This window comes from Lolium rigidum, chromosome 2, assembly GCF_022539505.1.
Source record: "Lolium rigidum isolate FL_2022 chromosome 2, APGP_CSIRO_Lrig_0.1, whole genome shotgun sequence".
Taxonomy (NCBI): Eukaryota; Viridiplantae; Streptophyta; class Magnoliopsida; order Poales; family Poaceae; genus Lolium; species Lolium rigidum.
This window is the reverse complement of record NC_061509.1, coordinates 105875230-105901351: the sequence shown is the minus strand read 5'-3', so window position 1 is coordinate 105901351 and position 26122 is coordinate 105875230.

Below are 26122 nucleotides of genomic sequence, written 5' to 3'. Positions count from 1 at the left end.
ACCCGTGTTAACCATAAGATCCGGAGTGGGACGGAGTAGTCAAAAGTGTTTCCACCTCTCGTTCATCAACGGATGCGCTTTACCGTAGACACTTGTATCTGTCGGCGGCAAGCGGTAGGCTGGGGAAGCCTTAAGTCCCCACGGCATAGTCCGTAGACACTTGTCGTTCGAAGAACAAGCGGTAGGCTGGGGAAGCCTTAAGTCCCCACGGTATTGCGGTCTATGATGGGTTGCAGCCACCGGCGTAGGAGTGTATGGTACGAGTCCCAAGCTGTTGTCGTGGTCGGGGTCCACCTTGAAATCTATAGGAATAATGGGACCGGCGTGGACCCGGGGTCGGCGCATGCAACAACGGGTGGGTGTTCGAGGTAGCGGAGGAACATGATTGGCTAGACCTTATACCGGGCCTCACACCAAAGGAAGTGTGGACGAGAACATAGACTCGGTTGGCACCAAGGTTAAGATCTCTTATGGGTAAAGCAACACACCTCTGCAGAGTGTAAAGAACCGTGACTCGTCACTCCCTGTTCCGGGATATGGAACTGCGAACGCGGCCGGAAAGGAGCTCCATGAAGTTCTAGTAAACCGGTGAAGGCCGACGGACATAGTTCTTCCGAATAAAAGCAACCTCTTGAAGAAATGATTATGAAAACCTGCATTGGTATTAGACTTTCTGGTCTAATGCCGTAGCTAGTGCATTAAACACCTCTTTCCTATAATGAACTTGTTGAGTACGCTCGTACTCATCCCACTCTTAAATCCCCTGCTTAGATATGGAGGCACCGAAGGAGGATCTACAGTGCAACACGAAGACCGAGGGGTCAACAACTACTTCAAGGGACAGGAACCTGTCAGAAGAGGCAGATACCACATCCAACAAGTAGAAACCTAGATTAGCAATAGAAAGGAACTAGCTTCCTAAACTTAGCTCCTACTTAGCTAGAATCTATTCATAGCCTCTATAGTTAGTTAAATACTCTACAAATAGAGTCCGTGATAAGATTAGACTACGAGTCGTTCTTCTGGAGTTTATTTGCGGTTTTACCTCATTGTAAAGTAGGAGGCTGTGATGGATCTTATGTAACGAGTCGATGTTGTAATTCTATAGACATGCCTTGGACCCGCATATGTTTCGTTGTACCACTACGAGCGATATAATACTAGTGGAACGGTGTTTCATTGGTGTTATATCGGACTTGCATACTACACCATGCAGTGGTATGCCGGGTCACTACGAGTTGGTATCGAGCAAATGCTTTGACCCTAGGATTAAAACCCTTTAAAGGAGACCTATAGGATTGGTAGTGTCTATAGGAAGTTGTCCTAGAGTAAACCAAATACTTCTTATGACTTGAGATGGATATTCACTTGAGAATAATCCTGACACACTTGAGTCAACATTTCCTACCTATATTTCCTAAGTAATGTTAGCTAGCTAATCTCAAATTATGAAGGATACTCTTAAGACCCTAAAATAATTATGAGTAGACCACAGTTGGTATACAATACATGGTAGTCCAAAGAGAGGATACAACCATAAGGAAGCTATCCTATTGGAAGATGTGTACCAACATATGTTATGATTAAGTAAGAATTATCCAGACCTGTAATAGGAGTAATATTAAGTGATAAAGATAAGTATATAAAGAAGATATTCTGCTAGAAGGTGTATACCAAGACAAGTAATGGGTAAGTAAAAATTTATTTAGACATATGAAACAATTGATACTAAGTGATAACTATGAGTCATATGAGGTAGTATAGACCATGATGAGTCAATCATGGGAAATAAGGAAGAGTGGTAGGAATAATATATGTCTACTTACATGGTAGAGTAGCTAATCATATATGATTCACCTGAGAATCATTATGTGATGGAATAGAACATCATAAATACTTAGAAGAAGTACAATAAGAAGCCAGTGACAATAGTGCAAGAACTGTGTCCCCAAAAATATGGGAAGTGTGCCAAGCACATCATGACCATAGACTTATGATAGATAAACACTTGGAAGAATAGGAGTCTATATTTCCATAGTTATGTGTTTAGAGTAGAAAATGTTAGAACCAGACATATCATTGAAGTAGTCCTCATAGCACTAAATGGAATGTTAAGTAGTAATTCCAAAGAAAATTAGATTAACCTTAACTATCCCAAACCACTTTGTTTCAAGTTTATCTCATTGCAAATGTGCAATTAAGGTAAAGGTTGAGACAAATAGTAGAAATTCCCTATATTCGTGCTAAGTATCACGATATAAACCTATATTATGTGGTGTTCTATACTACACATCAGAGCCTGATGTTTAGAGATGTATTACTCAACAATCATATTCAGGCTTATGATGGTGTGTATTATATGCACAAAGCTGAATCTTCTTGGATTTTATTGGATTTTCATTGTTTGACTAGATCCATACATGAAGTTAGACTTTGATATGCAAATGCATGTTGCAATATCAAGTCCTTACTTGGTGCTATAGATCTAGAGGGAAATGGTAAACGTGTGAGGAAGCGACGAATTCTGAAGATCTTAAAGACATGAGGAAGGTCCATCAGCAGAAAGGAGTAAAGTTGTGGGAAGCAACCACAATATTCAGAAGGAAGTACCAATCAAAACTCATGCTTTACCTCAACAGAGGAGTACTTTAGTACAGAAGAAGCATGAAGGTGAGAATATGATGATTATGGTGAAGCTCAAGCAGATCCCTAGTCATCATGGAAGAGGGAATGCATAGGAGATCACTTCGGATACTATATTCATAGTGTCAGCTAGTGGTTTTCTTGCAAAATAAACCCTGAATGAAGGAAGATGATATATGAAACTATAGCAGATATAAGAAGAACATAGTCGATATCAGAAGACCACAATCGGTATAATATCAATATTGCGAGATAAAGTAGAAGATGTCTCGTCCAGTTGATCAGAACCTATAATAGAATCCATTTTTTTTTATATCAAATAGCCACAGTTGGTATAATAACCACAGCCGGTATCAGTTGGTATTACAAATAGTCCACGATTTAACTATTTGTAACAAAAGTTTGTAAACAAATAAAAATCTTGTCAGCCAAATAGTTAGATCTATAATCATTTAGTCGAAGGATTCACATTGGATGTCCACAATTGAGTGGATACACCACAAACATCCTTCGCGAGACTTTAGAAGAAGTAAAACCCATAAGTTAGAACCAGACCAATAATCCAACCATAAGTCCAATAGTTGGAAGAAAAAGAGTTGAAGACCATAAGAAAACTCTAAGGGGTAGAGTAAAGATTGAGTTGGATATACAATAACTCAATATTTTGAGTAAGAAAGATGAAGAAGGTCTGAACTGAGAGGAAGTTCGATCTTATTCTCATAAGGTTGTTGGACATTACTTTCAGAAGAATGTCAGACCAGAAGCCGAGGTTTATACTTCGAGGAAGTAAGAAGTGGACTGTAACTTGAGAAAGTGAGTAATATTTACTCAAAAGTATGATAGCCCAAGTAAATTAAGGCTAAGGAAGTTGGATGAAGGATTGTAGGAGACCAAATAAAGCTCAAGAAGACCCAAAGACCGAAGGAAATTGACCATACCAGAACCACAGACTAATAGAATGATTCCTTTCATGGAACCTAAAGAAACCAAAATAGTTATAGGTATCAACTATAATCCCTGATTGGATGGACTAAATGAGTCTAATCCATTCTTAGAGGAATAAACCATCAGGATCAATTCCATAGTAAGTACCTCACCAAGTACTATTATTGCAGTTTTGGTAGTAAGGGAAAGACAAAGACCTATTTTATCAAATAGGAGAATGTTATCCAATTAGTCCTCAAATAAGACCGTCGAGGACAAGAAGAAGTCCCAATCATTGAATATTCAATGAGAAAGGAAACAAGCTTATAATATTGGAGGAAATCATGGAAGTAAAGGAAGTAATAGTTGTTTGAGGTCAAACACTAATGGATTCCAGGAAGAATCTGGACAAGGGATATATTCAATTATATCCGAGTGAGATCACCACGGAGTTCGAGAAAAGTCGTAGTTCGCACAAGACGGATCCACATTCCGAAAACGTGAGAGAGACCAAACTTCGAGGACGAAGTTTAGTTTAAGGGGTAGAGACTGTAATATCCCAGGTAATGGGGTTACAAAAATAGAGGAAACAGATGTGTGCATTGCATTCATGCATAGAAAATCTGGGGAATTTTCGCGCTTTAAAGTAAAACAATCCACGATGAATCGAAGTTTCACTTGACCTTGGTGGAATTGAAGTAGCTCATCAAGTCAAGCGCTATAAACCTCAATGTGACTTTGCTAAAACCTTGTTTTGGGTAGAGATGATTTGATCTAAGGGGTTAGATCAAATGGAACTAATAATCAACACAACAACACTTTACTCAATGATCAATTGCTTGATCTTATAACATTACAAACCAAGTAAGAATAAAATGGAGAAACCATTCTTAACTTATCTTTTCCATGTCTTAAGCTAATCCCTGATCCTACCATGAACCTCATGGTATCCATTTTACTCCATTCATGGAAAAATAACAAGGAGATCAACTCTAGAAATATATATTTCTCTCTACTACATATTAATATACATCAAACCTAGAGAGGTGAGAGTTCTATAGTATTTATTAAAGAAGCAATAACAAAACTTGGGTTAAACCCTGGATATAAATCCAAGGATTCAAATCATCATCTTTAAGACAATCCTAGAGAGAGATAACCATTAATGTTAAAACGTAGATCCGGAAGATCACATCAACCTCTATGGAACCTAATATTAGGTTAGCATTGAAGTCCTTCCCAAATGAGAGAGCTTATCCATACTAATCCTAGTCTATCTATTCAAATATCCAAATGGTTAAACCATCAGTTCTTGGGGGAACATTAAGTAAATATCTCGGGCATTCCCTGGGATATAAAACTATTAAGATAACCATGACCATGACCATCCTAGAAAGTAAAATAGAAGTGATATATCCTAGTTGATCAAGACAATGCTTGATCATGGAAGTGAGAACCCATTCCATTAGAAATAATTTAGGAAGCCAAACCTTGATCATTATGAATTGAGTGATGATCATAAACCCTAAGAACTTGAGGTAAAGATATTAAGAACAAGTTGATCATGCTTAATAAATGATCATGCTCTTGAGGTATGTGAGGATAATTTAAACCTTAATAAGATAAGTAGATATCATTCACCACATGAAATTATAGGGAGGTAACTAATAAGCAATCCTAGGTTTATATTCCAACCTATAATTGTAAATCAATTGGTGATAATAAGTAGAATCTTACCACATCTATTTTCTCATTCATTCATCAATTAATGAACCTAAGGGAACCTTAGAGTTAAACACTATACTTCATATGGTGAGAAACCATATATCCATATGACCAAAGTTAACTATAAAAAGAACTATAACTACTATAGTTACTTTAATTATTCATTAAGGATACTAAGAGAAGCTAAATGGTAGAAGATAAAATTAATTCTCAAAATCTTAGTAACTAGAGGAGAACATAAAATGTTAAGTAAGCTACCACATTATTATGGTTGGGGGAGATTAAACCCTAGCACATGCAATATGGTGACATCTCATTTCTCCACCCCAGAATTAAATTTCAACCCTAGTTTGAGTAACACTTGGGTGATCACAAATAAAACCTAAACCACAATTAAGATTCAAACCATGTGTCATTAGGTAAATAGCATTTGAACCATAGATTTGCACATCAAATAAATCTTATGCTTCAATTCCTGAACATAAGCAAAATCTTGTGCTACACTTTATAATTGAAACCATATGTATGGTGAGCAACCACTTAACCCATTAATCAAGATCAAACCATGATGAGAGTAGAATTACTCTAAGTACTTCAAGGTACTAGTAAAATACCATATTAGTGATAACCTTGACATAGAGTGATAATCAAAACTTCAAGATCTTAATAAATAGAGGATCACATAAAATCATATGCAGGGAACTAAATTCTCAATGAAGAGCTCAAACCCTAATGATAAATTCTAAAACACCTAGAGTAGGAATTATCAACTCTTTATAAGTAAAAAGAGAGTTGCAATCCAAATAAAAAGGGAACTTAAAGAACACCTATAATCATGCTTAATTGATGTGTTGAATAAGCCCATATGTATGAAATAGAATCAAATATAAAATGCATTCTTCTAATAAGAAAATGGTGTAATAACCATTGCATTAATTCCTCATGGAATTAACCTCATTGAAATACCTGCAAAATAGAAAAGAATGGAAATTACATTAAAAACAGAATACAAAATAGGAAATACAAAACAGTAAATGAATAAAAGAAAGGAAGAGAAAATGGACTTACCTGGACCCTGCCGACCGAAGGAGCCCACCAGCACAGCCCACCAAAAGCCCAGGCCCAGTCCAGCAGCCGAAGCCAGCACAGCCCGCGTACCCCTTCAGCCAAAATATCACGAGGCTCGTCCTCATCCTCTTCCTCACGCATGGAGGCCACCGAGACGACGTGCTTCGCTTCTCCTAGCCGCTGGCAGCCTCTCCTGGCTCGACATCGTGACGAGGAACGCATCCAGGCACCCTATAAAAGCATCTGGATGAACAACCACATCGAGTTCTTCCTCCTCTCTCTAATTTTTTCCAAGCCGAAACCCTAGCTCGCCGGACGTTCGTCGTCGCCGTCGATTGGGGCATCCCCGTGCCTCGCTGTGATCACCGTCGTCATCAGCATCCTCGACTTGTTTCACCTGCGAAAGGAATTGAGCCAAACTGCCCGCAATCGAGCACGCTAGACCGTCTTCTCCGACGGACGGTGCTGCAAATTCCGGCGACTCAGGTCCGCTCCGACCTCGCCGTCAAGCCTGGCGTAACCCTGGTGAGCTCCTGAGTCTCGCAGCTTGTTCGTTTTGCTCGATTTGGCACCGTAGCATCTCCGCATCACCTATCCTGTAAGCACCACCGCCGCTCCTCACCGTCGACCGAGCTCCGGTGACCCAACAACGGCGGCGCCACCCTCGAAATGTTCCTCACGATGCCCTGAGTCATACCCAAATAGCCTCCCAACCTCGCGTGACTGAAATCGTCGGCGAATGCCGAACCCCTGCCGCTCAGTAGCTCTCTAGACATGAACTGGATTTTGACCCAGTCAAGCCCACATGGCACCTGACGTGGACGTTGGTCCACCGGTCAGTGGTAGTGCGTAGGAGTAGTCTGGGTACATTTAGCAATTCTAGTCACTTATAAATTCCAGAAAATACTTGCAACTTTGCCAAATTATAGAAAATCCGTTATAGCTCAGAAAAATATAAATAAGACATCAAAATTCTTAGAAAAGAAAACTCTATCCAATAAAAATATAATAAGAAACTTTTATTTTTAATAAAAATTTAATTGTTTTAAACTTAATAATTAAGCCTTTTCTTTCTATTCTTAATACAATTAAAAATCATAAATTAAGAAAAATTTCTAAAATAAATAAAAAACCAGTAAGAAGTTGAATAAAACATGGTAAATTATTTTCTTTGATTATTATTTTGTTAAATCCTTATTAGAAGGATTTAAACCTAATTAATAATTCTCTTAATTATTAATTCATTAAAAATAATAAAATGTCAAAACCAATATTATTTTGAATTCAAAGTTATTAATAATTTCAACTTGATAATGAAGTTCTTAACCTAAGAACTAAATAGTAATTATGAAACCTAGTTCCATTTTAAATAACCTTATGGTTTCATAATTTCATGTGAAACCCTAAAACCCTAATTCAATTAGGAACCTTAGCTCCACTACTTCATATGAACCCTAAATTATTCCCAAACATGAACCCTAAGTAACATGTGATCATGTTACTTCATTAGTAACCATAGATTCATATTTAGCAACTAAATGTTTGTTCAAATCCACATAACATATGTGAACCCTATCACTACTAAATAGCATCCCATGTGTTCATCTTAATCAAACCTAGTTCCTATCACAAGGATCTCATCTTTAATTAACCTTAACTAGCATCACACCATTGTGATGAACTCCAATAGCAACCATGCTAATATTGACATCATATCCCATACACACTAAACCCTATTAGTGTGAGATAATTATTAACATCCTATTTAGGAAATCATCATCCCTTACTTAGTGAATCCAATGGCTAATACAAGATAACCTCAACCTTAATTGCAATACTTCTTATTATTTAATAAGTATGTTCTTCAAAAGTTATTCTTTTGAAGAAAATAAGGAATTATCACCAACCCTGCTTATAAGGACCTATAAACCCTAGCCAGCTATCACTAGCAAGATAAACCAACCTTGACAACAACCTGTATAATGAATTGCTTAGGATACCTAGGCTTATCTTAACCTTACAAGCCCTAGGTGTTGATGAATCCAACTTTGTTGGGATCCATCTAATATTTACTCCAGCAACTACCTGAAACCATAGTCAACCATAGAAAACCAATCTAATTACCATACTTGTTCTTCATTTAAGAACATGTTCTTCAAAAGTTATTCTTTTGAATTACATAATAAGTAATCATCAACCATGTATTATAGGACTTAAAATTGACAACTGCTCTTTACTTATTATACATCTACTATTCCTGGTTGTGTATGATTGTTACTATTCATTTTGCCACCTGCTTATAATTCTAAAACAACACAACCCTGAATAAGAACCTTGTTTGTGAATCACTCTAAAAGTGCAACACACCCCGAACTAATCATTACAACTCACCGATCCTAAATCATCGGGGTTAGGTCACGCTTAGAGCGATTGCATCTCATACTTATGCATTATTGCATCCTTGCCAATCTTTTAAACATCGTCCTTACCGGACGATGATGCTATTTCAGAATTTGGAGTTATTGCGTATCGAAGACCTTGCCTGCATAATCTTGCAGTCAAGAAAGGCAAGTTCATCGCTTGCTCATGTCATTTGAGTATCTTTATCAAATTACTTGCAAAGTACTATGGTTATCACTATTGCATAAAAATCAAAACCACTACTTTCATAACTATGAATATGACTATGTGGTGGGCAATGGAACCATGGATTGTGTTGATATGGTGGAGGTTCCATTGCACGGGCTTATATCCATCTAGGATTAAACAACAAATGTCGCCGATGATTCTTGTGCCGTAATACCCGTGTTAACCATAAGATCCGGAGTGGGACGGAGTAGTCAAAAGTGTTTCCACCTCTCGTTCATCAACGGATGCGCTTTACCGTAGACACTTGTATCCGTCGGCGGCAAGCGGTAGGCTGGGGAAGCCTTAAGTCCCCACGGCACAGTCCGTAGACACTTGTCGTTCGAAGAACAAGCGGTAGGCTGGGGAAGCCTTAAGTCCCCACGGTATTGCGGTCTATGATGGGTTGCAGCCACCGGCGTAGGAGTGTATGGTAGAGTCCAGCACTGTTGTCGTGGTCGGGGTCCACCTTGAAATCTATAGGAATAATGGGACCGACGTGGACCCAGGGTCGGCGCATGCAACAACGGGTGGGTGTTCGAGGTAGCGGAGGAACATGATTGGCTAGACCTTATACCGGGCCTCACACCAAAGGAAGTGTGGACGAGAACATGACTCGGTTGGCACCAAGGTTAAGATCTCTTATGGGTAAAGCAACACACCTCTGCAGAGTGTAAAGAACCGTGACTCGTCACTCCCTGTTCGGGATATGGAACTGCGAACGCGGCCGGAAAGGAGCTCCATGAAGTTCTAGTAAACCGGTGAAGGCTGACGGACATAGTTCTTCCGAATAAAAGCAACCTCTTGAAGAAATGATTATGAAAACCTGCATTGGTATTAGACTTTCTGGTCTAATGCCGTAGCTAGTGCATTAAACACCTCTTTCCTATAATGAACTTGTTGAGTACGCTCGTACTCATCCCACTCTTAAATCCCCTGCTTAGATATGGAGGCACCGAAGGAGGATCTACAGTGCAACACGAAGACCGAGGAGTCAACAACTACTTCAAGGGACAGGAACCTGTCAGAAGAGGCAGATACCACATCCAACAAGTAGAAACCTAGATTAGCAATAGAAAGGAACTAGCTTCCTAAACTTAGCTCCTACTTAGCTAGAATCTATTCATAGCCTCTATAGTTAGTTAAATACTCTACAAATAGAGTCCGTGATAAGATTAGACTACGAGTCGTTCTTCTGGAGTTTATTTGCAGTTTTACCTCATTGTAAAGTAGGAGGCTGTGATGATCTTATGTAACAAGTCGATGTTGTAATTCTATAGACATGCCTTGGACCCGCATATGTTTCTGTTGTACCACTCTGAGCGATATAATACTAGTGGAACGGTGTTTCATTGGTGTTATATCAGACTTGCATACTACACCATGCAGTGGTATGCCGGGTCACTACAGATCACCTCGCCAATGCCTACGTATTGTGGACTTGGGTTTCGGGAAGAGCAACGATGGAGATTCCGGGAGCGAGATTAGGCGCACGACGTACCCATTTTTGGGTCCCCTCGGTGGAGGATCCCTACGTGCTGCTAGCAATCCAGTATATGATCATATGTACGTTTACAGGGTGCCGCCGTAGCAGAGCTATGTTGCCTATCTGTTCTCTCTCTGTCCTCCTCATCGGGTGCCCTGGCTGGCTTTATATATGCAACCAGCCTAGGGTTTTACAAGAGTCCTAGTCGACTACTTCTTCGGGTTGCCTTGTTGGGTCTTCTCCATATTGGGCCGAGCCGAGCCAGATATACTAATAATGGGTACCCGAAGGGTATACCCATGTCACCACCTATAGACAATTATCTTTTTTCCTTCCATCATCCTTAATCATTTGCAACCGTTTCTCAACCAAATGTAGAAACCAATCATTTTATCCGCCTAAAGAAGTGTAGAAAGGCCCAAATACTTATCAGAAAGGGCACTTGGACCTTCACATCTGCATGAGTATTTAGAACCAAGAAAATACTAGACGTTGCCATGCTAACCAATAGTCCCGAATTTGCATGGTAGGAATCAAGAACGTGCTGCAATGATCAATGAAAACGCGTCTATTGATTTTGCGTTTGCTTGGCCAACATTTCCGTTTTCAATCATTTTCCTTTTATTTTCATATTCTTGGCTCACATATGAACCTGACTCATGCTGACTGATCTTCCCTAATGATGTCCATGGCGTAAATCATGTATGTGGCCACAAAGAGGGCGTCGGCACCGCCGCTGCACGATGACAACATAGACTCACTTGAGGCCCTTCTTAGGAGGGTGGGCCGCCTAACTGCAATAGTTTTTTCCTCTCCCCTGGGGCTCATTTTTCCATTCTGAAGGTGGGTTTTAGGTAGGTTTTTTTATTATAGATTATCCAGGTTTTAATTGGTGGATTAGTAGGTCTCTATCCTAGAAATGTAGGTAGACTAGTTTAGGTGTTGATTTTCATCATGTAGTCGTATATGTATACCTTTGTTTTGGTTTTAATCTCGCCTAGCATGATTACGACTTTGAGTGCTTCATGTTCATAAAATTTAAGAGCACAACAAAATAAGGCATCATTCACTTCAGTGCACAACAAAATAACCAGACGAAATTGGACCTAATAGTCCCAGAAATTCAGAAAACAAGGCGTGTCACCTCCGTAGCATGTGTTGGAGCCGATGACACCACCATTCTCTCCATGTGACTTCTCCCTTTTCCGGGTTGAATCCATCCAAAATGACCCCCTCCGCTGGTCCACCTCTCTGAGGCTCCCCCCCCCCCCCTACTCGCTCTCCAACCAATCATTGTCGTCTTGTGGGCTAGGTTTTCGGAACGGGGGAATGAGGATTCAATTTTCTCCACCTTTGTTTTATGCGAAGTGAGGACCGCCAATTATTTCTATGAAAGTGGGGATTTTCTGCAGAATAGTCATACAAATGGTACATGCCACATCCTCAACAATTTATAGTAAAACCGAATCCGGAATACAAGTTCATGGCCAGGCTATCCCATCTTGCAAGTTTGTAGGCCAAGGGGGTATTTAGACTTATGTAATTGACTCAAGAAATTTCTTGTTGCATAGTCTATAGGAAAGAGTAGGCCAAAGATGAGCAATGGTTTCCGCCGAAAATGAGGAAGGATTTGGAGCGAACTAAACACACCCAGGGAGGCCGTCACAACAGACAAGACTAATGTCTTCCGAAGACCCCTACACACACTACTAGTGTCCTTCAGTTTTACAAAATACATATACACGAATGCAATGATCGTTTGAAATGGTTATACCTGGAATTTTAGAACTTGTGGAAGCTTGGAAAGAGAGGATGCAAATGAGGTCAATCTCATCCGACCTTGTCCGATAATTTTGTACTGCATATCTTTTCTTATTTTCTAAGAGATGATCTCTTTTCTAAGAGAAGGCAGCGTTCTCTTTCTTCATTCTCTCTTCTTCAACTCAGCAAATTTCAATGTGGCAGCTCTAAGAGAAGGTTGACATCACCTCATTCTAATGCTCTAATAATTTTGTACTACAGATCTTTAATGCAACTGAAATAGAACAAAAGTAAGCACGTGGTAAGACAGTCCTGAAAAGAATCATGTTCAATTAAATGTATGTAGCCACTTGAACCAAAAGTCCGAACTGATGGAAAGGGCTAGGCAATCTACTTATACACTTCAACACCCCCTCTCACGTGTGACGGGAAGACGAGAAGACAAGTCAACACGTGTAGAGAGGCAAAGAGGCAGCGGCAGCGGCTGCGAGGATTTTAGAATAAATTGTGAAAGCCAGGATTTGAACTCGAGACCTGGGGCTCTGATACCATGTTAAGCTTCATGCACTAGCCACTTGAACCAAAAGTCCGAACTGATGGAAATGGCTAGTCAATCTACTTATACACTTCAACATGTACATTGTATACTTGTTTAGAAAAGAAAGTCCATATCGTTCCTAATGAATTAACCGCGTTTATAAGTTATAACACGGCTAAAAATCTCCCCAAGCAAACACCACGGCCGCAAGGCCACCACAGAACAGCGGTGCTGAAAGCTCCGAACGTGCACATGAACAAGGCAATCAACCCATGACAGCATCATCCACCCTCGGTGCTGCGAAATGGAAGTGGCAGCAGCTTCAACTTCTGCAGGTGGTAGAAATGCGCTTCTAATCTGCTTCTCTTTGGATACTGGAAAGTGCCTTCTACTTTATGATCGCAATTGTAAGCACCAGAAAACTGTGCGTCCCCTGTTTGCTGTCCGTTTAGAGTGTCACATTTCCAAGAAACGCGAACGTGATTCCAACCAATCAGATATCTATTAAGTTCACGTATGGCATTCTCAGCAGAACACCTGTGAATAAATTTGACCGATGCACGTTGCTGGTCTGCAAGGATCTGCACGTCACCAAGTTCTCCAGATTTAGCAAAGCTGCATCTCAGCTCGTCCTCGGTGACATGGGGATCTAGCCGATCTACAAGGACTGTTCTGCTCTCTGAATCGTCTTCTTCTTTGATATGGACACCAACTTCACGATTATCTGCAGCCATGTGCAGATGTTTGGATAGTGAAGATGGATGGTATGTGGTATTGAACAAGAAGGTTCTCTTGGCAGAAAACAAGGCCAGATCTTCCATAGTCTTCCTTCTCATGTTGATCGCAATCAGCCAGGCATTATCATCTTTCATCTTCAACTTACACATGAGATACACAACGATTTCATCACCACACATGCTCAGGGTAGGGGCAGCTGTCATGAGGTTCTTCAGCGGAGGCAATGAGTTAGAATGCGCTGCATTGTTGTCGATGGCAATGTCATCGATTCTGGCTTCGCAGTCCTTGATCCAACACTTCTGGGAAGTCTCCCTGACCCATGCAACTGCCCTCCAGCTGACGGTGTCCTCCGCCTTGTCCTCCGCCTTGTCCTCCGCGACGGCGACACAAGTTCCGTCATCGTCCAATTCCAAGTCTGAATCAAATAGCATATCTGGGATATGATCAGAGAGGCCACCAGTCCTTTGGTCCTTTTTAGGCGGGCTGATTACTGTTACTTCCAGCTCAACGAACTTGATACGACCACCGATGTAGGCGACATCCCTGTACAACCAAGGACAGTTTTCGATATCCATGTTGCCGGCCATTGGCTTGGGTAAAGGAATGTAACGCACCACAGGGTTGGGGTTGTCCAGGTCGAGCACATTGCAGAGCAGAATACCACGCCAGCGATCAACCCAGCCCAGCGAGCCTTCTTCCGTCAGAGGGATAACCTTGTCTGTTTTGTGATTCTTAACATTTGTCCTACCCGCCACCGATTGTGGTTCCAGTAGCGCAGACCTGGTGTTCCATCTCCAGTCCTTGGACAGGAAGGTGTGGAGGTAGTATAGGCCTGGAAACATCTGTTGCGGACAGACGACGGCGACGACAAAGCCTTCCCCGTCGGCTGTGGGCAGGATACCCATGTCCAGGGGACTGAACACAAGCGCGGGCGTGGGTTCGGGAGCCGTATGAGCGAGGGGGCGGCGTTCTTCGGCGATCTCGCCGTGTACACGAAGTAGTCATGGAGCACCCTGTACCTGGCGGATTTCGTGGACAACCAGTAGAGGCATAGGACGGCGACATTATTGTCGGAGCAGATGACACGGGGCTCCTCGGCGAAATCCGAATGCGCCTCGCAGTTCACGGAGAAGTGGGAAAGCGCCGGTGGATCGGCGACCCAGAAGGTCACCTCGACGGGTGCGCCGTTGCTGGCCGAGGCTGTGGCGGTGGTGCCGTTCGTGAGATCGGAGATGTATGCCTTTGTGTCGAGGAGGACCCAATCTGGCCTGAGCGTGGTTGCGTCACGGTCGGGTAGGGCGGGAGGTTTGAAGGAGTAGGAAGAGATGTTGAAGAATTTCGGGGCGGCCATCGGGAACCTGATGCCGGCGTCGAGATATGGGAACCCGTTTTTTTTTTTGACAATCAATACCACATATATTTATAGTAACAAATAGTACATGGTAGAGATACATGAACTGACTCCAACGATTACAAAATAAAGTCTAAAAGATAGTAAAAAAATCTTCGAGGTCTTCAATTTCTTTCTTCTTCCAGAACACAATCTTGTACTCTTGTGAAGGCAGCCAAAGATACATAACGAACCATAGATCTGTAGATACCGACGAAAGTTCTCCCATAATTTTTTGAGCCGCAATGCCAAGACTGTGTGCATGCACGCAACCATTAAAGCAGTCATACAACATCGGCAAGAGTACCAACACCAATATATCAGGGAATAATAACCAACTAGCTTTGTCGTCGTCGATGGAGAGCCGAGAGTACGAATCACCATTGTCGAGGACGTAGCAGCCGGGACAAAAACTGCGAGGATAATCCTCCTCGCGGCAACAACGACAAAAGATCCAAAATCGATCTGGCGAAGCAAGATTCGAAGACCCATACCTAAAAAATTGTGATTGTTCAACACCACCATTGACGCCGTGAAGAAGATCTCGTCACCGAACGAAAGGCCGAAGATCACTTATTGCATACGACATCTCCATTGAGGGGAAACCAACAAGAAGGCGGCTACCAAAATTCTAACATAATCTAATGAAAACAATACTTTTATTCAAAACTCCACGCATAGATCGGGTTCCCCACTCCTCCTGACGCCGGCGAAGCCGACCGGAGGAGGGGGAACCAATCTATGGAGGAGGATGAACTGGAGGCGGCTAGGGTTAGGGCGGCGGCTGAGAGGAGAGACCACGGGAGGAAAAGAATCACGATTCACGAGGATTTGAGATATGGGGAACCCTAATTCTTCTGGTCTGGTTTTGTTGTGTCTCATATATCATCTTCGCCCACAGAGTTTCTATCAAAGACGTATAGTAAGCATGGGCTGCACGGTTTGATTTTTTTGAACAAAAAAAAAAGTATGGGCTGCACGGCTGATGATTCGTCTGAACTTTTTGTGCGGCACGACTAAATAGAGCAATCCTTCAGGTGCAACTTAGAAAATAGGGTGTCACTAATAATTTTCGGTCGAAGTCACTTGATGTATCTCTTACGAACAATGAGAGACATATTTTGCATGGACTGATGATTCATCTAATCTTTTTATGCTAATGGTTAATCAAATCGAAGCAATTTTATTTCCTTTCACGACATCTGAAGAGTTTTTTTTAGAGGAAAAGAGCTCTGCCCCGGTTCCATTTTTGACAATGAAACCCAGTCACAACATCCTTCGTACAGTACTCGAGCGGAAACAGCAGAAGCGCTACCCCACACTAGTTGAATGCCCGTGCTTCGCCACGGCTCAATAAACTTATACAACTAAAAAAATTAATTGTAAAACACAAAATTTATGCTTAATTAGTTATGCGTTAAATATGTGAAATGCCATATACAACTCATTTTGGTTGTATGATTGGTTACTACGGAAAAAATAACATCAAACTTCCCTAGAGCCTATATAGCACAAAAATCAGTGCGGTTGCTACGGGTTCATTTTCTATTATGTGGATGAATCTGGCGTGAGATGAGGCTGACTCCATCTAAGCCAAGCGATCTGAAAGTTGTTGTTGATGACCAGCTTGGGGAGGACGATGGAGCTCAGCTTGTTGCAATGCCGCCTCTTCTTAGACGCCGAGTGTGAGTTGGTACTATGCGTCCGCTTGCGCGGAGGGGCCCAAGCGGCACAACGCAAATTTTTTTTGGTTTTGCATTGTTTCAATATAAACATAATTTACATAGGAAATAAAGAAAAATAAAAAAATATAATACTAAAATGTGCATGTAACGCCTGTTACCCTAGCCTACTCCTCGTCATCGTCGAGCACCACAAATTCGGGTATATGTCACATAACCTTTAGAAGCACGTGTCAAATAACCTTTACAAACAAACTGATTTACACATGAATTATTTGGAGCTTCCGTTCCCTGGCATTGTTGACAAGCTTCCAAACAGCTCGCTTGGGCAGCACAACACCGGCACCTCCAGCCAGCTTCCCTATCCCTATTATTCTTTTTCATAAAAACACGTTTTATGTAAAGTTGGAACTTGTCAATTTTAGAGAAATTTCGCCTGGCAACAATCTCTGCTCACTTTCTCGAGTCCTTTGTTACCAACCCGCCATTGAGCAACCAGATGGTGCTCCTCACACCCATTGACCCTGTCAATCTATGTCAAATATCGAAAAAAAGATACACATGAACTCTCTAGACTTAATAGGTTACATGAGTTTTTGCTTTAAAATAGAGATAAATTTTATTACGTGAATTTTCTTTGTAATAAGATAGTTTGTTAAGGTTTCAAAAAAAAGATAGTTTGTTAAGAGGACGGATTTGTTCGGTAGAGACAAGGATATTTAACCTTCAGTCCTTCACTGTGTACAAATTAACATATATTCTTCATCGGAGATATTACAAAATATTAAGTGCATGATAGTTAGAACACCTTGTAAACATCCGATTTAAATATAAATGCTTCCTTTGAGCATACACAAACGCACGGGCATTCTGTTTCGTACCGGATCAAAGAGAATCCTCTGTACTTTAGAGCAAAGTATTAAACCAATGGCAACAAAGAAACCCAGAATGCTTACCAACACAAAAGGATGGTCATCTAAAAAAAGAGCACAAGGACGGCACCACACCATGATTGCGTGGAGAATAGTACCACGCCATCGTCTGACCGAAGGTTGACAGAAGGCACAGACAACTACAAAAGTTCAGATTTGTGGACACCCAAGAAAGCGAAGCTTCCTCCGGTACGCTGCGCATGCAGAGCCTGAGCCTCTGATTGTTCTTGGACAAACATCCTCGGAGTGACTGCTCATACTCTAGTGTGTTCCCATGGAGGCCTCCGCCAGCACGGGAGAGGACAACGTAGGCTGACAGAGTGACAGGCACCACCCAGCACAAATAGCTTTCAGTCTGCGTTGGAGTCTTGGAGAGCATGGCCTTGAGCCCTTGACCGTGGTTGTGCTAGTTTTACCTCCGGCCACCTTCTTCACGGGCTGAACGCTGGAGCGTGCAGGAAAATTTCAGGGAGCAAGAACTCACCGCATATGAGAGCCAAAACATTTCCCACGATCTCGCTTCGGTTCCCCAACGACCATGGTGAGACTGTCAGATGCAAACAACAAGAAGCGAAATAGGTGATGTGTGCATTCCTCAGTCGCCGTTGCTTCCACCCATCTTTGGACTCTGATCAGCACCAAATACCTTGCGAAACACATAGGTATTGGTCTAGAACCTGACCAGAACGGAAACGCAAACGCCTACGCCCAACGCTCAAGTCTCGACATCGTCCCAGCCACCTTCGACTCTTCTCCTCTCTCCAAGTCATGTTGCCGACTTGCCGCTAACCTGTCCCCTGCTGCACCGCCTCACCGAAGCATGTCGTGGTACATACTTGCACTCGAGCGAGCGGAGCATGCCTGTCGCTCGAGCATCTTGTAGTACGGTATGCTGATGACTACCGCTTTGTTTGTCGCGCTGGCTAGCGCACCCACACTGCGAAGGAGAGTAGTCCAAGACCGACCTCATGGGCACCAGCGATCGTCGGCACGCAAGCGCAACGAAGCCCAGGCAGCGGCTGGGGAGGGTTTCATAGGCACAAGCGATTTGCGACGGAGACGATGGGTTTGGGCAGCTGTGCAGAAAGATGTAGAGAGAGTTTTTTTTGAAACAAAGATACAAAAAGAGTTTGTTAAGCGGATTTCTTTAGAATCAGATAGGAAAATTGTCCGTGTGTTGCACCGGAAGAACATAAGAAGTTCCATCGCGAAAAACAATTATTTTTTATTTATTTTATTTTTTCGCAATACCGAACTGATGAACCAATTAAATCCAATTAATGCAAACATAATTATTAATAATAGGGCATGACAACGCTCTCGAAGATGCCGGAGCTGACAGATCCGAACTATAGTTAGGAAAACATAATGAATACATCATGCCTTATAAAATCACACAAACATTTAATTCGCACCAATCAACCTATTATTATTTCGATTCACTGCAAATATATGAACAATAATCTGTATACTATACTATGTATTATACACAGGAGCGAAAATAGTAAATTATAGAGCTGTGAACAACAAACATGAATAATTAATTACTTGACGTAGGAAATCCGTTGTTTGGTCGTTCACTCAGTGCAACGACAATGTGTTCAGGAAACAAGCTATGTACTTATTAAAGTTCAAGCCCTTGCTGAATCTTTGCTCTGTATTATTCTTCGTCCTTAGCTCCCTCTATGTTCAACAAAAGTTTGGTCTCATTTTTGCCGGAGCTCGTTGCTGCTAGCTCTGCTTTGCTTATAAGTTCGTTCCTGCTATAATGCCGCTTCTCGTCGCTCTGTAGTCACCTCCTCCAAATTTCTTTAGTCGCTTATCTAGCGGTCGATGAGTCCATTGTTGGGCGGATGCCATCAGCAACTGAGGTAAGTTCTTCACTGTTCCTTACCACGCGGAAGTAGGCGTTCATGCCTCAGATATGTCGGTTTGAGGTACAGTTTACCTTCGTTTTCTGCCCAATCATGTCCGCTGGGCATGTCCACTCTGTTCTTCTGTTGATAAAATTGCTCTTGGCAGATCGACGACCCACAGCGAAGAACGGCTGGCGGGATTTGTACGGCCAGTGCCGACGATGGTGCAGCCTATGCAAGCTCCTCCTACACAACCGTAGCACCTCCGACGCGTCGTACCTGACGATAGTTGGGCGGGCGATCGATCTCTAGCAGCGGTAGTCGGGCGACGCGATCGGCCACCAGGATCAATATAACGCGACGTGAATCAGTAGGCAAGATTGACTTCATCGGCAACAGATGGCGAGGTTGACCGGACCGGCAACAGAGACCACAGGGCGGGACCGCCGGCTTGAAATAGATTGATTTGTGCTTTTTTCTTGTAGCCGGACGGATTTGACAGCTCGTGTGCTCGTGACGTACAGGCTTGTATTGAGCTGGATCCATCGTGTTGTGTGGTCGTGTTGTACACAGATTAGAGCCAGCACAAGCCAAGATAAAGCCGGACGTACGTAACTACGACTCTGGTTAGGAAGAGTCCGCGCCGGTAACGGTAAAGCGCGAGCAAGCTTATGACGACGGACGAAGGCGCCCTAACGGACGGACGAAACGTTCTTTGACGGACCAAACCACGTAAACATTTTTCCCTTTATTATTAGGGGTATAGATAAAGTTTGTTAGATGCCAAGTCGTGTGGATAAGTCTTCCTTATATCTCTCCCGTTGAGGTTAGTTTGCAACAGAAAAAAACCACTCCAGGGGAGATGAGCGGATTATGGTATGCGGTTGGAAATACAAAGAGGTGAGAGCGTTTTTAGGAGAGGATTGGAGGGAGTGCGGGGTGGCATGTTGTTTGTAATTTTTGTACTTGGGGGTATTATTGTCCATCCTGAAAATGTGACACCAGGCATTCACCAGTTTGCTCTTAATAGTAGAGATATAAAGTGCAGTAAAGAAAATTATTAGTCACACCATCAGAAAATTATTCTACAGAGGGGTTTGGCAGGCGTGCCGGACTACTATAAAGTTGACACACTCACTTTCAATGATAGCTCTGATAGATTAGGGGAGTGGTGAAATAGCCAAATATTTTCATCCTATAAAGGTTGTTTGAGTTTTTGTCAAAATTTTAAATGTATTTACATTATATCCTATATAAAAGTTAGACAATTTAACGCAATCTCCTTGGTTTGGGTACTGTAGATCCGTAATTTTTGCATCACTTGCCTGTGGGTCCTGAGCTTTTATTTAGACTTATCCTTTTTTTGTTTGCTTAATCTTTGGAATTTGCCGTTTAGGCTACCGGTTGCCTGTGAGATCTTTCCGGTTTCGCTTGGAGCCGGTCAAGATTTGTTCTTTATATTTCTACCGCGTGTCTCCTACGTGTCATCATTCTGTTAATTTTACGTGTCCCTCTTCCCTCCACTATCGAATAAGCTCCACCGATTAGCCTTTTTTTAGCCTTCCACCGCTTAGCCTTGCGTTGGGATAAAGTTACAATATAACGGTTCAAAAAAAATTACAATATAAGGGAAACATCGACAAGAACTGGCCAGTTTCGTCCCCACGACCCCACTTACGTCTCCTCTGCCTCCTTTCATCTTTCGTCTTCCTCCAATCTCCGCCGCCCACTCTGTCTTTGCCGCCCCCTTCCTGCACGAGCAGATGCCGGCCACTTCCTTCGGCTAGGCAGTGGTTTGCTGGCCTTGGGTTTTACTCTGGTCGTCTGGCGTTGCGTCCGTCGTCTTACTGCGGTATTGGCGTGCCTCGCTGCTTTTTTCCTCTCTAGATTGACTTTTCCGAGTTCTCGCAGACCTATCAGATATGTTCGGAATCGGCTTCTCTTCTCAGCAGTTTCCTCCTTCTCTTCTTCTTTATTGTTATTGTGTTGATTTATGTTTGGATTGCGTATGTGCACTTCGATTGGTTCGATGGTGCTGCGATTGCTATTCCTTTTTTTTTGAGATCAAGCGGCTGCGACTTTATTCAAGTGGTGGCATCATCACATGCCAAAAGGTTCACAAGATACCCCGGAGGTACCGCTACCCACGAGTTACAACTCTTATTCTCACAGCCATCTTTCGCTAACTTATGTGCGGCGCCATTACATACCCGACGCACATGCACTAACGAATAATCAGCAAATCCTCGAAGGAGAAGCTTGATTTCCTCAACCAGAGGCCCCTGGATCGACCTGTCCACCTCGCACGACCGCAGCTTTGCCACCGCCCCCAAGCTGTCCGTTTCCAACTCCAGTTTGGCGACCCCCATCGCACGGGCTAGGATCACACCTTGGCGACACGCTAGAAGCTCAGCGTTCTCAGCATCGCACACAGAGGGGAAAAAATGGCAAGCTCCAGCAACGAAACTCCCATGGTGATCCCGCAGGACCACACCGCCATCTCCATAAGCTCCACTTAACGGCATTGCTCCATCAGAGTTCACCTTGTGCCAACCGGATGCAGGACGCGCCCACTTGTGTGGCTGAACCGGATTTGTTGCTGCCTTGGTCTGTGCCATCGCTGCCCATTCTTCAGCCAAAAACAAAGCCCTCCTCACAGTACTATCCGGGCTCTCAATGCCCTCCGAGTGCCTAGCTTCGTTTCTCGCAAACCAGAGTTGAGACAACAAAGTCATCGCCATGGTCAGCTCTTTTTGGCCCAATCTCCCGAACCAGCTTAGCAGCCAATTCTTCAGGTCATGATAACGCTGGATATTGTCAGGTGGCGCAACCAAGGCCAGCTTTGTTCGCTGTCTCAGCAGCTCCCAAGCATGGTGTGCATGCGGACACTCCCAGAACCTGTGCTTCAGGGTTTCCTCGCGATTGCACACCACACAGACGACACCATTCTTGATTCTGCGCCGCCTCAGCTCACCACCCACTGCAAGTCCATTTTTAACTAGTCTCCAGCAATGTACCTTAGTTTTGTTAGGAACTGCCGCCGACCAAATATCCAGCCAGCCCTTATGTTCGTCACTAGACATCGATGATCCAGGATTTCCCAAAAGGTTCCTCTTGATCTGCATTCCGAGGTGGTACGCCGATCGGACACTGAATACCTCGTTCTTGGTGTAGTTCCATGCTCGATAGTCAACTGTTCCGGCATTACCTACAGGTATCTTCAGTATGTCCTCAACGTCCGCCTCAAAGAAAGTATCACAGAGCTTCGCTTCATCCCATCCTGCACCGTTTTCCATCAGTAGCTCACTGACCAATTCCACCTCCTTATTCGGATGATGCCCAAGTGGCCGCTTCACACTTTCCCTGGGAATCCAATTATCAGACCACACACGCACCTTCTGGCCATCACCAATGCGCCATATGAGCCCCTCCTTGAGAAGCTCCCGCCCGTGCAGGATGCTCCTCCATGTGTACGATGCTCGTTTGGGGCATTTGGCGTTCAGGAAACCACCAGTCTTAAAGTATCTTGCTTGAAGGACCCTAGAGCAGAGTGAATCAGGGTTAATGACCATCCTCCATGCCTGCTTCGCAAGTAGAGCCTGATTAAACACTTCATAGTTTCGGAACCCCATCCCTCCGTCCCTCTTAGCTTCGCACATGCGATCCCAGCTGACCCAATGGACCTTGCGCTGGCCATCCGCAGCACCCCACCAAAATCTTGATGCAATAGACTTCAGAGAGTTACATTGGCCCTTATTCAGCTGGAAGCAGCCCATGGCATAGGTGGTAACCGACTGCAGCACCGACTTGACCAGGACCTCCTTGCCCGCCTTTGACAGCCCTTGTCCTTTCCAACCCGAGACCTTTCCCCTTGATCTATCTGTCAAGCTTTTGAAAGCACCACCTTTTGACCGCCCAACAACAGTCGGTAAGCCAAGATACTTCTCCGAGAGTGCTTCACAACTGATACCAATGATGGCCTTGAGCTCCTGCCTCGCCTCCTCCTCACACCCCTTACCAAAGAATATGGATGATTTCATATAGTTAACCTTCTGACCGGAGCTCGCCTCATATTTACTCAAAACCGAACACAGGCCTTCCATACTGCTCGAGGATGCTTCCATGAAGACAATGCTATCATCGGCAAATAAAAGATGCGTGACCGTCGGCCCATCCCTGCCAAAACTAACTCCCGCTAGCTGCGCATCAGCCTGTGCTTGGCGTAACAAGGCGGAGAAACCCTCAACACAGAAAAGGAACAGGTACGGTGATAGAGGGTCGCCTTGCCTCAGTCCTCTCGAAGGAGAGAAAGAGTCCGAGATCACGCCATTCAGCTTCACTGTGAATCTCACGGACATAACACACCTCATGATCATATCCACCCACCTCACAGAGAAGCCCATACGCAACATCATATCTCTCAAAAAACTCCACTCGACCCTGTCGTACGCTTTCATCATGTCGAGCTTGACCGCACACAGCGCCTTTTTCCTCTTTCTTGTTCGTATTGCATGCACACACTCATAGTCTATGAAAACATTATCCGTGATGAGTCTACCCGGCACAAAGGCGCTTTGCTCCTCAGAGATGAGAATGGGAAGGATTTTTTTCAGCCGATTAGCCGCCACCTTCGCAGCAATTTTATACAGGACATTGCAGAGACTAATGGGTCTGAACTGAGAAAGCAACTCCGGTGAGTTAACTTTAGGAATAAGCACCAGTACCGTATCGTTGAAATCAGCCGGTACCTCTCCCCCAGCCAGGAACTCCCTAACCGCTGCGCATACATGGTCTTTTAGCAACGACCAGTGTCGTTGATAGAACAAGGCTGGAAGACCATCCGGCCCCGGCGCTTTGGTAGGTCCCATTTGAAAGAGCGCCACTTCAATCTCCTTGTCAGAGAACGCTGCTGTCAGCGCTTGATTCATGTCATCAGTAACCGAATTAGGGACTAAATTCAGGATCTCCTCAGAATCAACCGAGCCTTCGGAGGTATAAAGGTTCTGGTAGAAAGCCAGTGCCATTCCACCCATACCCTCATTGGTTTTGCACATTGTTCCGTCTGGCCGGCGTAAGCCAAGGACAGTATTTCTACGCCTCCCGTGAGACGCCCTGTTCTGAAAAAATCTCGTGTTACGGTCGCCTGCCTTGAGCCAATCTTGTCTCGATCGTTGTCTGAACATAATCTCCTCCTTCTCATATACAGCATGGAGTTGTTGCTCAATCTGGCGGACCTCCTGTGTCGGACCCGCACCTAGAGCCTGGACCCGTGCATCCTCCAATTGAAGGAGATATGCCCTAGAGGCAATAATAAAGTGGTTATTATTTATATCTTTATGTTTATGATAAATGTTTATATATCATGCTATAATTGTATTAACCGAAACATTAGTATATGTGTGATATGTAGACAAACAAGAAGTCCCTAGTATGCCTCTTAAACTAGCTTGTTGATTAATGGATGATTAGTTTCATAATCATGAACATTGGATGTTATTAATAACAAGGTTATGTCATTGTATGAATGATATAATGGACACACCCAATTAAGCGTAGCATAAGATCTCGTCATTAAGTTATTTGCTATAAGCTTTCGATACATAGTTACCTAGTCCTTATGACCATGAGATCATGTAAATCACTTATACCGGAAAGGTACTTTGATTACACCAAACACCACTTTGCGTAAATGGGTGGCTATAAAGGTGGGATTAAGTATCCGGAAAGTATGAGTTGAGGCATATGGATCAACGAGTGGGATTTGTCCATCCCGATGACGGATAGATATACTCCGGGCCCTCTCGGTGGAATGTCGTCTAATGTCTTGCAAGCATATGAATAAGTTCATAAGAGACCACATACCACGGTACGAGTAAAGAGTACTTGTCGAGAGACGAGGTTGAACAAGGTATAGAGTGATACCGAAGATCAAACCTCGGACAAGTAAAATATCGCGAGACAAAGGGAATTGGTATTGTATGTGAATGGTTCATTCGATCACTAAAGTCATCGTTGAATATGTGGGAGCCATTATGGATCTCCGGATCCCGCTATTGGTTATTGGTCGGAGTGAGTACTCAACCATGTCCGCATAGTTCACGAACCGTAGGGTGACACACTTAAAGTTGGATGTTGAAATGGTAGTACTTGAATATGGAATGGAGTTCGAATATTTGTTCGGAGTCCCGGATGAGATCCCGGACATTACGAGGAGTTCGGAATGGTCGGAGAATAAGATTCATATATAGGATGTCATTTTATGTGAATTAAAATGTCGCGGAAGGTTCTATGGAAGGTTCTAGAAGGTCCTAGAAAAGTCCGGAAGAAAACCACCAAGGAAGGTGGAGTCCACATGGGACTCCACCTCCATGGCCGGCCAACCCTAGTGGGGGAGGAGTCCCAAGTGGACTCCCCCTTAGGGGGCCGGCCACCCCCCCATATGGGAGGTGGAACTCCCACCTTTGGTGGGAGTCCTAGCTTGGCTAGGTTTCCCTCTCTTATGGAAGGTTTTTGGTTCGGGTCTTATTCGAAGACTTGGACACCAACTCTTGGGGATCCACCTATATAATGAGGGGCCAAGGGAGGGGGCCGGCCACCCCAAGACCACAACCCGGCCCCCCCCTTGAGTGGCCGGCCACCCCCTCCCAAACCCTAGCCGCCCCCCTCTCCTCCATAGCTCCCGCGTGCTTTAGCGAAGCTCCGCCGGAGTTCTCCACCGCCACCGACACCACGCCGTCGTGCTGTCGGATTCAAG